The 12,901-nt window shown below is 45.6% G+C and overlaps 1 pseudogene; it reads left to right on the forward strand.

Moving 5' to 3' along the window:
• The first annotated feature begins 8,216 nt into the window (after nucleotides 1-8,216).
• On the forward strand, nucleotides 8,217-9,131 carry LOC125112743 (ferritin light chain-like; annotated as a pseudogene).
• The last annotated feature ends 3,770 nt before the right edge of the window (nucleotides 9,132-12,901 follow it).

Genomic DNA, 12,901 nt, shown 5'->3' on the forward strand with positions numbered 1-12,901 from the left:
GCCGGGAGACGGAGTGTTCCCGTGAATGCCTAGAACAGAAAACTATGTCATACGGACCCGTGGCGCCTCTAGGGCTGCTAAGTATGTCCAGGACTGGATCAAGTGTACTTTTCTTACTGAGGAGCAGAAAATCACCAGCAAAGTGTTGAAGGCACAAGCACAGACTCAGAAAGCTAAATGTAAAAACGCAGCTTTTTTGAATAATCACTTTTTTAAAAAATCAAAAGGTTGGTAGGGAGTTCAAATTATGGCTCAGCGGGTTAAGAACCTGACTAGTACCCATGAAGATGCGGGTTTGATCTCTGGCCTTGCTCAGTGGGTTAAGGATCCAGCATTGCCACCGGCTGTGGCATGGGTCACAGATTTGGCTCAGCTCTGGAACTGCTGTGGCTGTCGCGTAGGCCAGCAACTGTTACTCCGATTTGATCCTTAGCCTGGGAATTTCCATATGCCGCAGGTGCAGACCTAACAAAAACAAAAACAAAAACAAAAAAATCAGAAGGTTTGTTAAACAATTAAGTCAGGGTATGGGGACAGGCATATTTTCATCCAAATTGGGGATATATCTGGGGTGACCTGATTTTAAATATAGCCCATATGTTATACCAGGAATCCGTTTGGGGTGACCCATAGGGAAATAAAGGGAGGTAGGTAGTCCTACTGAGGGCGGCTAAGCCTGAAGTTCAGAGCGAGGCTCTTGAGGTGCCCACTGGGCAGACATACCTGTTAGCGTGGTACCCACCCTAGGTAAACTAAGGGAGCTGTCAGGACTGGATGCAATAACCCAGGCGGGGAGCTACCCTCAGTGCCTCGCATATTCGCTTGTTCATTCATTTATTTAGTAATTCTTTTTTCTTTTTAGGGCTGAACCTGTGGCACATGGAGGTTCCCATACTAGGGGTCAAATCCAAGCTGCAACTACAGGCCTACGCCACAGCCATAGCAACTCAGGATCCGAGCTGCATCTGTGACCTACACCTCAGCTTACAGCAATGCTGGATCTTTAACCCACTGACAGATATGAAGGATCGAACCTGCATCTTTATCGATATTAGTTGGGTTCTTAACAAACAGAGCCACAATGGGAACTCCCTATGCAGGAATTTTTGAGTGACTGCTGTGTACCAGGCACTCTGTAGGTGCTGGGGATATAGCACTGAACAAAATAGATGCTAAGTTTTACCCTCCCAGGGCTCATATTCTTGCCACAGCTGCAGCAATGCCAGGTCCTTAACCCACTTCACCACAGCAGGAACTCCCCAGGGCTCACATTGTAATGACACACAGTAAACAACCATAAAATGTAGCTAGCATTATAATGTAATACAAAAGATACACAAATTAAAAACCAAAATATAAATCCTCCATACACTGTTGATGGGAATGTAAATTGGTACAGCCACTGTGGAAAACAGTATGGAGGTTCCTCCAAAAAACTAAAAATAGAACTACCATATGACCTAGCAATGGTTTATCTGAAAAAAAAAAAAAAAAAAACCTCTTAATTTGAAAAGATATATGCACTCCAATGATCACAGCAGCACTATTCAAATAGTGAAGACATGGAAACAACCTAAATGTCATCGACAGAGGAATGGATAAAGAAGATGTGGTATGTGTATACAATGGAATAGTACTCAGCCATAAAAAAGAATGGATATCTGTCTTTTGCAGCAACATAGATGGACTTGGAGGGCATTATGCTAAGTGAAATAAGTCAGACAAAGACAAACACTGTATGATATCACTTATAGATGGAACCTAAAAAATACAACAAACTAGCAAATATAACAGAAAAGCAGCAGACCAGTGGTTACCAGTGAGGAGAGGGGAGGGGATGGAGCAACATAGGGGTAGGGGACTGAGACGTACAAACCATTACGTGTAAAATAAGCTACAAAGGAGTTTCCTTGTGACTCAGCAAGTTAAGTATCCAGCATTGTCACTGCAGCACCTGGGAACTTCCACATTCCAAGGGTGCGCCCCCACCCCCACCCCCGCAAAAAGTAAAATAAGCTATAAGGATATATTGCATAACATGGGGAATAGAGCCAATATTTTATAACAAGTATAAATGGAGTACAACCCCCTTTTTTTTTTTCTTTTTAGGCATATGCAACTTCCTGGTCTAGGGGTTGAATGGGAACTGCAGCTGCCAGCCTACACCACAGCGACAGCAACGCCAGATCCGAGCCACTTCTGTGACCTATGCTGCAGCTCGCAGCAACACCTGATCCTTAATCAACTGAGCGAGGCCGGGGATCAAACCTGAATCCTCATGGATACTAGTCTGGTTCTTAACCTGCTGAGCCACGAGGGAAACAGGAGTATAATCTTTAAAGTTAGGAATCACTATATTGTACACCTATAACACAATATTGTCCATCACCTCTACATCAATAAAAGCAAATAAAATAAAAACCAGGATATCTTTTTTTCATCAGCTAAATTGGCAAAGGTTCTCTTATAAAGATAATACCCACCAGGTTTGGGTCAAGGGTGTGAAAAAATAGGCACTGAGTCTATTTCCATGAGGAGGGTGGGCAGTAAGAGTTGGTGCAAACTTTGAGGACAGCAGGTGACAGTATGTATCAAAAGCCTTTATTCCCTCAGTGTTACATCTCCTAATTTCTTTTTTTTTTTTTCTTTTTAGGGCCGCACTCGAGGCATATGGAGGTTCTCAGGATAAGGGTCAAATTGGAATTGTAGCTGCTGGCCTACAGCACAGCCACAGCAACACCAGATCCAAGCCGTGTCTTCAACCTACACAAGAGCTCATGGCAACGCCGGATCCTTAACCCACTGATCCAGGTCAGGGATGGAACCTACATCCTCATTGATGCTAGTCAGATTGGTTAATGGCTGAGCCACAACGGGAACTCCTCCTGATTTTTTATCCTAAGGAAAATATTCGCAGATTATCCAATGAATGATTTCTACAAGAGAAGGAATGGGGGAGCTTCAAGCCTGAGCCTGGAATCAGACAGACTGATTCTGCCTCTGCCATCTGTGGGACCCAAGGGTTATGTGGGGACCATCCGCTCAGCGGCTGTGTGACCTTAGGCAAGTTATTTATAGCCTCCACTCGGCATGTTCCTCATCTGTAAAACGGTGAGGATAATAGGATTAACCAGGAGGGACGCCAGGAAGAGTAAATGTGAAAAGGCACACAAGCACTTAGCAGAGTCCCCGTATCTGGTGAGGCTTCGATATATGAAAGCCAAAGAGCGAAAAAGAGTATTGTGTTCAGCCCAGCATCATTTACAAAGGTAAAAAAAGCAAAAGAGAAAATGCCCAAGTGATTTAAAATAAATACAGAGGAGAAAGACCGCCCCCACTCTGAAAAGCATGTTGCAGATGAGCGGTTAATGGCATGGAAAATGATCCCAGTGCATGGTTAGGTGAAAAAAAGTTGGTTATAAATTGTACATTCAATAGAATTCCAATTTTAGGAAAAAATATAGAAAGATAATGCTATGTATTTTCCATAATGAACATGCCTTTTAAAAATAATTTAGGGGGAGTTCTGGTTGTGGCGCAGCAGAAACAAAACCGACTAGTAATCATGAGGATGCAGTTCGATTCCTGGCCTCGCTCGGTGGGTTAGGGATCCGGTCTTCCCATGAGCTGTGGCGTAAGTCGCAGACATGGCTCAGATCCTGTGTTGCTGTGGCTGTAGGCTGGCAGCTGTAGCTCTGATTCGATCCCTAGCCTGGGAGTTTCCATATGCCTTGGGTGTGGTCCTAAAAAGCAACAACAACAACCAAAAAAAAAAAAAAAAAGTAGGGACTTCTCACTGTGGCACAGCAGGTTAAAGATCTGGCATGGTCTCTGTAGCGGCACAGGTTCAATCCCCGGCCTGGTGCTGTGAGTTAAGAACCTGGCATTGCCGCAGTTGTGACTGAGATTCAATTCCTGGCCCAGGAACTTCCATATGCAGCGGGTGCAGCTAAAAAAGGAAAAAAAATTAATTAAAAAGTTAAAAAAAAAACCAACCCTGCATATTATTTGTAGCAGACATATGTAGGAAGCATCCCCCCCACTTCCTTGTAACATCTTAGTTTTCTGTTTTTGGAAGTTACTGGGCCATGGATTGAACCCATGCCACAGCAGTGGACAATGCCAGATCCTTAACCTTCTAGACGACCAGGGAACTCCTCCAGTTTTCTTATGGGGAAAAATCTTTCTTCCTCTGGTAGTTGTCTTAGTTGGAGGGCCATTTGTTGCTCCCAAATCCACCTCTCATGTAGGGAACCCGAGAAGGCTTTGCCCCTGGAGGTGGTACCACAGGGGTGTGGATCAGTGGCAAGACAGTCTTGGTCTGGTGATCTGCACTGTGGGTGGGGAAGTGGGTGGGGCTGGCACTTCCTTGACCCTGCCCTTCCTCAAGCCCAGTCTCCCTCCTCCTACTATGATCACGAGTCCGTATTAGCTTTCCCATAAATTCTTTTCTGTTTAATTTAGCCAGAATCTATTTCTATTGCTTGCAACTAAGAACGCTTACTAATGAATTATTTTGAATAACTAGAAAATGAATAAAACAAGCTGTACTTAATGCAAGAGTAGCTGCAAGACCATTCTTTGCAGGAAAGGTCTAAACCCAGGTGGGGCTGAGGGGGTCAGGAGGAAAGGCATGACCACTGGATGCTAAACATCTGGCTGAAGACAAAAAATTTGTGCAACAATTTAGATGTTCCAAAATGTCAGCTGCTTGACATCAGGTGGCAGCTGATGATTGCTATTCATTGATTTTGTGATTTGGGTTGATTTACAATTTAGAAGAGTAAACTAAACGAAAATGAACAAAGACCCTAAGCATGATACTAATTACCCACTGTGTCCTGCATTATGAAACCACAGACCAATAGCTAATATGCTCTCCAACTGGAATCCGGGAGAATGATATGAACCACAGCCTTCTTTTTATGCTTTTTTTTTTTTTTTAAGGGGGAGGGTCTTTTTAGGGCTGCACCCATATGGAAGTTCTTAGGCTAGGGATGGAATTGGAGCTGCAGCTGCTGGCCTACGCCACAACCACAGCAATGCAGGATCCAAGCCTACATCATAGCTGTGGCAATGCCAGATCCTTAACTCACTGAGCCAGGTGATGGATCAAGCCTGAATCCTCATGGATATTAGTCGGGTTTGTAACCTGCTGAGCCACAATGGGAACTCCTGGTAAGTTTTAATAACAGCAAACGCCTGCATATACTCATCTGCCTTGAATTAAGGTAGCATGACACCATTTGTTTTTGAAACTTTTTGAAGCCTTCTATTAAAATGATTACTGCCCTTGATACAAGTGATTTTCCTGGACATTAGTCACACATCCTCAGTGCTCACCTTTACAACATTTCAGGACGGCTGGTTTCTAAAATCTCTTGGCTCGCCTCAGTTATTTTGCCAGTTTTTGTCTCTCTCATGGAGAAGACGCCTCCAACTGTGAGTCTGACCCAAGCTCTGGACAAGGTCTCATATGGACAATACAGCAGATTTAACAGAAAACAATTTCTGGGAACAATTATTCTAAGTCTGATTTCACTCATTATGCAGTTTTTCCTAATTTGCAGTCAGTGCCGATGAGGGCAGTAGGAAAATGCATGTGACACAATTCTATTTAAACCAGTATTTCTCAGAGTTCCTGCTGCGGTGAAGTGGGTTAAGTTTCTGGTCTTGTCTCTGAGGCAGTGCATGTTTGATCCCCAGCCCCGCTCATTGCAGTAGGTCGCAGTTGCAGTTCAGATTCGATCCCTAGCCTGGGAACTTCCTCATGCCATGGAGGCAGCCAAAAAGGAAAAAAACAAAAAATAGCCCCTCCTAGAGTTCCCATCACAGCTCAGCGTAATGAACCCGACTAATATCCATGAGGAATCGAGGTCCATCCTTGGCCTTGCTCAGTGGGTTAAGGATCCAGCATTTCCGTGAGCTGTGGTGTAGGTCACAGATGCAGCTTGGATGTGGCACTGGTTGCTGTGGCTGTGGCGAAGGCTGGCAAATCCTCTGATTCAACCCCTAGCCTGGGATCTGCCGGTATGCCTCGAGTGTGGCCCTAAAAAGAAAAAAAACAAAAAACAAAAAAAACCCAAACAAACAAAACAAACAAACAAAAAAACAAAACCAACCCCTCCTAATACTGCTCATATTGAAAGGTGCACATGAATCACTGAGGGGTCCTGTAAAAATGCAGATACCGAAGCAGTGGGTATTTGGTTTCTCTTACTGGACAGCAAATCATCCCAAACACAGCTTACAATAGCCATAATGATGAAGGTTTTATTTTGCTCACAAACTTGCACTTTGGGCCGGGCTTAGTGGGGGTAGCTTGTTTTAGTACCTGCTTAGATGGAAAGTTGGATACTGAAGGTGGGAGCAGAAATCGTCTGAAGGCTGGCTTACCCTCAGGCTGCAGGTAGGTGCTGGCTGCGGCACCCGACCAGAAGACCAACAGGCATACCATTCATATGGATGCTTGGCTTCCCCAGGGATGATAGCTGGGTTTCACCAAGTGTCCCAAGAGAGCAAGGTAGGAGGGCACGGCATGATTATGACCTTGGCTCAGGAGTCACCTAGTGTCCCTTCTGCTGGACGTTACTGGCTGAGGTTGTCCTCAAGTTTTTCCCAGGTTTAAGGGGAAGAAACATCCCCCTCAACTTAAGGGTTAACTTCACAGCATGCAGGATGGGGCACTGCCCTCTGCTCCAACCTCATCTCCTCTGCCCTCCCCTAGCTCACTACTCTCCAGCACAAGAACCATTTGTTTGTTTTTGCCACACCCGTGGCATATGGAGGTTCCTAGCCCAGGGGTCTAATCAGAGCTGTAGCTGCTGGCCTACACCACAGCCACAGCAACGTGGGATCCGAGCCGCATCTGCGACCTACACTACAGCTCATGGCAATGCTCGATTCTTAACCCACTGAGCAAGGCCAGGGACTGAACCTGCGTTCTCATGGATACTAGTCAGGTTCATTAACCACCAAGCCACGATGGAAACTCCCCATTTGCTTTTTTTTAACCTGCACCCGTGGCATGTGAAGTTCCCCAGTCAGGGATCAAATCTACGCCACAGTAGCGATCTGAGCCACAGCAGTTATGATACTAGGTCCTTAACCTGCTGAGCCACCAGGGAACTCCTCAAGTTGCATTTTCTGCAAATTACAATTGGTATGGTTGAACATTTAAAAATGTTATCTTTGAGTAGCCTATCCATGTCCCTGGTCCATTTTCCTTCTGGGTTTTCATCTTTCTTGTTAATTTCTAAGTGCTCCATGTGTGTTAGGGATAAAAGCTCTCTCTCTCTCTTCCTCCCCCAGCCATACCTGCGGCATGTGGGAGTTCCTGGGCCAGGGATTGAATCTGTGCCATAGCAGTGCCAAGCTGCTGCAGTAATGCTGGATTCTTAACCTGCTATACCACAATGGAACTCCATATATTAGCTTTTTAATATCATGTGTGACAAAGTTCAATAATCACTTATTCACAATTCCAGTATCTAAAAAGCTCTAAAATTAAGTATTGTGTATATTGTGTAGGTTTGGTGCAACTCTTTTTTTTTGGGGGGGGGAGGTCTTTTTAGGGCCACACTGGAGGTGTTTGGAAGTTCCCAAGCTAGGGGTCAAATTGGAGCTATAGCTGCCAGCCTACACCACAGCCACAGCAACACCACATACAAGCTGAGTCTGTGACCATGACTCATAGTAACGCTGGATGCTTAACCCACTGAGCTGGGCCAGGGATTAAATCTGCATTCTCATGGATACCAGTCGGATTCATTACCACTGAGCCACAATGGGAATTTTGGTGCAATTCTTTTGATAACAAAACATGGCCCTGGCTGACATGAGACTTTTTTTTAGTCTTTGTATATATTCCACCGAATGTGAACAGAGGTCTATTTTGCTGAAGAGAAAAACCATGTTTGTTAACAAGGTGCTGGCCTAGACCTCAATGGGCCTGCTATTTACATACTACATATTATCTTTTTTTGTTTGCTTTTTTTGCCATTTCTTGGGCCGCTCCCGCGGCATATGGAGGTTCCCAGGCCAGGGGTCGAATCGGAGCTGCAGCCACTGGCCTACGCCAGAGCCACAGCAACGTGGGATCCGAACCGCGTCTGCAACCTATGTGCCACAGCTCACGGCAACGCCGGATCATCAACCCACTGAGCGAGGCCAGAGATTGAACATGCAACCTCATGGTTCCTAGTAGGATTCGTTTCCACTGTGCCACGATGGGAACTCCCGTATTACCTTTTCTAAATTCTGAAAAACTCAGCAGTGTGCTCAGCAGTTCCGCTGATCTGACTCTTGCTTCAACTCTGTTTGGATGGAACAGACCCAGGGATGCCCCTGGCTCCAGCCTCCAACTACCCTCCAGCCTTTTTTCCAGCTGCAACCTTTGGAATTAACCACTCAGCTATCCTCGGTCTCCGGGACCAACCAACTCCCTTTTTTGAGCTTAACTCCTTATCACCTATCAACCATGAGCTCCCAGATTCATCAGAATTATTCCCCCCAAGGTGGAGGCTGGCGTCAACTGCCTGATCAACATGCATCTGTGGGACTCCCATATTTACCTCTCTCTGGGCTTCTGTTTCGACTGTGATGAAGGGCGTGAGCCACTCTTTCAGTGAATTTGCCCAGGGGAAGCTCGAGGGCGAGGAGCGTCCTTGAAAATGCAAAACCAGAGCAGTGGCTGTGCCCTCTTCCAGGATGTGCAGGAGCCATCTCAAGATGAGTGGAGTAAAACCCAGGACACTATGGAAGCTGCCATTCTCTTGGAGAATTACCTGAACCAGGCCCTTCTGGATCCGCACACCCTGCGTCTGCCTGTGCAGACCCCCATCTCTGTGACTTCCTGGAGAGCCACTTCCTGGATGAGGAGGGGAGGCTCCCCAAGAAGATGGGCGACCACCTGACCCATCTCCGCAAGCTGTTGGGTCCCCAGGGTGGGCTAGGCGAGTGCCTCTTTGAAAGGCTCCCCTTCACGCACGACTGGGAGCCTCTGGAACCCAGTGGCCTTTGAGGAGCCCCTCTGGTGCCTGGGCTTTTGCCAAAAGCCCCTCTCTGCAGCCACAGTTACCTTTTTAACCACACTGGAGCCCTCTCCCAAGTCTTGGACCAAGTGGAAATAATAAAGCTTTTTGCAGCAAAAATAATTAATTCTGAAAAACTCAAAATTTCATACAACATTTGTCCCCAAAGGATTCCAAGTAAGAAATTATGGACTTCATTTACACACATAATGTCTGTTTTTTTTTTTTTAATTCAATTTTGGATGTGTTGAACTGCAGGTGTCTGTGGGTCTTCAAGTGCATAAGGCCTGCAAGCAGTTCAATATGTAAGACAGAAAGTTATGGGAGGACTTCCCTGGTGGATTAGTAGGTTAAGGATCTGGTCCTATCAAGGCTGTGGTCGCTGCTGTGGCACAAGTTCAATCCCTGGCCAGGGAACTTCTGTATGCCAGGGGTGTGGCCAAAAAATAAAAAAGAAATTTATGGGAGAGATTGGGGTTAGGAAAGCAGATATCATATTTATCAGCATAGATAACAGTTAAATTAAAATCGTGAGGGAAGAGTTCCCATCATGGTGCAGTGGGTTAAGAATATGACTGCAGGCAGTTCCTGTCATGGTTCAGCAGTAATGAACCTGACTAGGATCCACGAGGACTCGGGTTCGATCCCTGGCCTCACTCAGTTGGTTAAGGACCCAGAGTTGCTGTGAGCTGTGGTGTGGGTCACAGATGCGGCTCCCATCCCACGTTGCTGTGGCTGTGGCTGTGGCGTAGGCTGGCAGCTGTAGCTCTGATTCGATCCCTGGCCTGGGAACTTCCACATGCCTCAGGTGCAGCCCTAAAAAGCTAAAAAAAAAGAAAAAAGAAAAAAAGGAATCCGACTGCAGCTCAGAGTTCAATCCCTGGCCAGGTGGAGTGGGTTAAAGGATCCAGCACTGCCACAACTGTAGCATAGGTTGCAGCTGTGGCTCCATTTTAACTCCTGGCCCAGGAACTTGCATATGCTGCATGGTTATGTATGACCAAAAAAAAAAAAAAAAAAGGCATAAAGAAAAAAAACCATGAGGGTACATCTCAGAAGATGCTTGGTTATCAGGAATGTTGAAGTCCCTTCCTCGGGACCTCAACATTCCTGATAACCAAGAATTGCCAGAAGAGCAATGGGGACATCCAAGTTCAGGGGTTGGATGAAGGAATCCGCTGGGAGAAAGGGATGGAGATAAAGAGTGGAGAATAAAGCCTGAATTGGAGGGGCAGAGGTGGATCATTCTGGGCTGGGAGCAGTGCCTGCAGCCATTGAAGACGCAATGGTGGAGCTGCCTGCTGCAGAGTTCTCAATGGAGCTATTGTTGTACGTTGGAGTGATTTCAGCCTCTGCTGTGTGGGGGGTGGGGGTGGCGTAAGAAGGCTCTTTGATGGCTCTGCCTCTGCGTCCAGGCTCAGGAATCAGAACCTTAACCTTCCCTTTTCTTTCTCTTTTTCCCTTTCTTTCCCTCCCTCCCTTCCCTTCCTTCCCTCCTCTCTTCCTTCCTCTTTTTTTGTCTTCTGTCTTTTTAGGGCCACACCCACAGCATAGGGAGGTTCCCAGGCTAGGGGCTGAATTGGAGCTGTTGCTGCTGGCCTACGCCATAGCCACAGCAACTCGGGATATGAGCCACATCTGTGCCGTACACCACAACTCATGGCAACGCCTAGTCCTTAACCCACTGAGTGAGGCCAGGGATCAAACCCGTGTCTTCATGGATGCTAGTCAGCCTTGTTAACCACTGAGCCACAACAGCAACTCCCCTCCCTCTCTCTCTAACTCTCCCCTCTCCCTCCCTTCCTCAGGACCTGAACATTCCTGATAACCAAGCATCTTTTCATCAGCTCTCCTCCCTCTCTGGTGAAAGTTTGGTTAAAGGGTCTGCAGCAACAGAGATGTAACTAGAGATGATTGCACTAAGTGAAGAACTCGGAGAAAGACAAATACCATGTGGTATGACCCGTATGTGGAATCTAAAATAGGGCACAAACGAACTCATCTACAAAACAGAAACAGACTCACAGAGAGCGAATTTGTGGTTGTCAAGGGGGAAGGGAGTAGGGGAGGGATGGACTGGGAGTTTGAGATTAACAATATGTAAACTATTATATACGTAGAAGCAAACTATTATATACAGAATGGATAAAAAAGGTCCCACTGTCTAGTACAGGGAACTATATTCAACATTCTATGATAAACCATAATGAAAAATATGTATAACTGAATCACTTTGCTGTACAGCAGAAATAAACACATTGTAAATCAACTATAATAAAATAAATTTTTAGAAAAAGGATGTGGGGAGTTCTGTGGTGCAGTAGGTTAAGGATCTGGTGTTGTCACTACTGTGGCTCAGGTCGCTGTTGTGGCATGAGTTCGATCCCTGGCCCTGGGAACTTTTGTATGTTGTGGGCGCAGCCAAAAACAAACACAAAACCCCTCTGCAGCAGGTGGCTCAGACCTTGGGATGAGCACATGGTTACAGCAGTAGGTGCAGGGAGAAGCTGGCCCTTTCCACCCAGAGAGGGAGCTTGGCTGCTTCTGGTTTATTCCTGCAGAGGGTCCATGTGGGGACCCTTGACACTGGCACCTGGAAGGTCTGGAAAGTGGGCAGCCACTTGCAAGGAGGCTTTAGGTTGCCCCCAATTGGCCCCCTGCAAAACCACTCCAGCTGGTCTTCTGTCTGACAGAAGAGAAATTCACTTTTCATTTTCAGTTGAATGTTTTCAGCCTTCAAATGGGAGCCTTTTGTTCATTCTAATTCGCCTACATCTGCATTAAAACAAAAGTTCATTTTCAGAACAGCATGGAGGGGGCCTGTGCACAATTCCAGTTATTGTATAGAAAAGCTGTGTGCCTAACTTTTTATTTTGCGGGAAAGTAATTTATCCAAGATGGTAACGTGGGTGTTTTCTGGAGCTCATTCTGGTGATGTCTTGTCTCTCTCTCAAGGAACAATGGGCACTTATTTGGAATTTTTCAGATTTAGCCACAGTGCTCTGATTTTTCATTTCCAATGGCTCTTAACTAAGTGGGTGACAAAAATTAATTTCTTGAATGTTTTAAATAGCTGTCACAGGTGCTGGTTTTACCTACAGCGGAAACATCCAAAAGTTAAAAATGTTCGTTAGCATCAGTCAAGCTAATGTAAACTGAAAAACATTAAATATTTTGGTGTAGATCATGACACAAATACTTCCAGTCCTAAACTAACTGCTGCGTACATTAAAAAAAACCAAAATTTTCTTCCAACATTGCTGAACTGTATGTACCCTTAAAAACAATTAAGATTGGGGTTCCCACTCTGGCGCAATGGGATTGGCGGCATCTCTGCAGTGCCAGGAGGCAGGTTTGATCCCCAGCCCGGTACAGAGGGTTAAAGGATCTGGCATTGCCACAACTGCTATGTAGGTTGAAACTGGGGCTTGGATCTGATCCCTGAGAACTCCATATGCCATGGAGCGGCCAAAATAGAAAAAAAGATTAAGATGGTAAATTTTATGTGTATTTTTCCACAATTAAGACCCACTTCTCTTCTAAATCGTCAAAGTTTGGAAGCATTATTCATTTGATGAAGCAAGCAGTACTTTCAAGGACTCATTTCAGTTTAAGAACTGTGGACTTGTTTTCACATAATGTCAGTGATTATGAAGGCTCAATTTAAAATAAACAAATCCTTCAGACGTGCCCTCTCTATGTATATTTTTTGCTTTTTAGGGCCATGGCACATGGAAGTTCCCAGGTCAGGGATCGAATCGGAGCTTCAGCTGCCAGCCTACACCACAGTCACAGCAAAGCCAGACAGATCCTTCACCCACTGAACAAGGCCAGGTATGGAACACATATCCTCACGGAGATATTCATTT

Source organism: Phacochoerus africanus, chromosome 12 (assembly GCF_016906955.1).
Source record: "Phacochoerus africanus isolate WHEZ1 chromosome 12, ROS_Pafr_v1, whole genome shotgun sequence".
Taxonomy (NCBI): Eukaryota; Metazoa; Chordata; class Mammalia; order Artiodactyla; family Suidae; genus Phacochoerus; species Phacochoerus africanus.